Source organism: Carlito syrichta, unplaced genomic scaffold, assembly GCF_000164805.1.
Source record: "Carlito syrichta isolate Samal-C Ts95f unplaced genomic scaffold, Tarsius_syrichta-2.0.1 Scaffold307106, whole genome shotgun sequence".
Lineage (NCBI taxonomy): Eukaryota > Metazoa > Chordata > Mammalia > Primates > Tarsiidae > Carlito > Carlito syrichta.
This window is the reverse complement of record NW_007251202.1, coordinates 66,112-67,959: the sequence shown is the minus strand read 5'-3', so window position 1 is coordinate 67,959 and position 1,848 is coordinate 66,112.

Here is a 1,848-nt window from a genome sequence, read left to right as displayed (position 1 = left end):
TAAGAGACATCATAAAATGGGTCAGAACACCTCCCCTTTTAAAATCAGAATATCTAATTTCCAATAAAATCTTCTGTTTTCAATCCCCCAAAGTTTGAAGGGTTCTCATCTCTTAAGAAATAAGACATTTTACACAGAGGACTGAAATTAATGTGATACCACTTAACATGGCATGATAGAAAAATCTTAAATTTTCCCCTAACGTGATATTCTGCAACTTCCACTTTATTGCTTATTTTACAAGAATAAAATAATAGTTCTGGTCCAAAAAGAATGATTACCCTTGATTAGAGCCAGTCTTAAAAATACTAATTCATAAAGATAGTATAAGGTTTCAAAAATATGAAACCCTTCCACATAAACACTTAAAACATCTTGCTACAAAGAATAATAAATTGACAAAATAGATGGATATATGGATGAATGGATGGACAAAAAATAAAGGAATATACTTGCTCCTCAAATTCCACATTTACATCTCCTTTGTTAATGGATGACTTTGTTTCTTTCATTATGAAGAAAGTCAACATTATTTCTCAGGACTGCCTTTAAATCTAGACTCCTTTCCTATTCAGGGATGTTCTTCTCCTTTGTCTTCAGATATATATATATATATACCTTTATTTTTAAGGATAACTATCTCACCCCATTCCCAGTAAAAACCTAAAAAAAGTCTTTATGAAGTATTTGTTCACTCCTTAGTTGTATATCCAATTTTTTCTTCTTCATTAACTCTGGAAAGACATCAGCAAAGTAATATCATTATTCATATTACTCATATAACAGCCAAAGATTATTAAAAAGTTACTATTTCTCAGGCATTGTGCTGTTTTATGTTCATTTTTTATCCATGAATCTCACAACAATAGTATTAAGTTGGAATAATTAATTCCATTTTTTTATTAGAGAAAGAAGACTTGATAAGATTAAGTAAATTGCCTGTTACTAAGTGGTTAGAAAGTAGCAAGGCTAAGATTTGGGTTTAGATACATCTTACTCACGTCCAAATTCATGACTGCTATGTCAGAGTGCCCCTAAAAACATTTTCAACAAAAAGGGATAAGAACATGCTAATAATAAATGCAGCACCAAAATCTATATAAGCTCATAAAAAGTTAATAAATAACATACAATGCAAAATGAGAAAATGCAGAGAAATACAGTCCTCCCCTACCTCAAGAGAATGATTCATTTCTGAAATTAATTGCACAGATTATTTCAATAGTTACCAAAGCATACATAAGGTATTTAGTGTTCACACAACTGTACTTTACTACCAAAAAACTTCAAGCAAAAAAAATAAAACAAAAGAGATCAATAAAATAAATGCAAATAATAAAGACAAGCCATCAGCCCTTTGGGAGAAAAACTTATCACAACAGGTGCCAATAATACATCTGTGAAGCCAACCAGAGGGAAAACATTAAGGAAAGCTCAGCATTCTACATATACACAAAATCCAAGTTATTCTTTACAAATGTGAAGAAACATCTCACAAGCCAAAATTGGGTTATTATGTTAAAACACCTCACAAGCTTGAACTCTAAACAGGCAGGTATCTGGTTAGGCCTCAGCCAGATTGCTAAGTGATAAAATTCACTATTGTAAAGATTAAAATTTTCAAAATATAATCTAAAAACAATCAAAATCTTCCTCTTAGTACATGTATTTTGGTGAACAAATATGCAAGTTGTTTAAAAAGGTCACCTTGCAAATATGCAGGAATAGTCAAAAGACTTTGAAAAGAAAAATGATGGGAACAGGGCATGACTTATTCTACCAAATATCAAAATACCCTATTATTATTAACCTACAGTAAGTGAAACTGTGATTTCAGCATAGCAACAA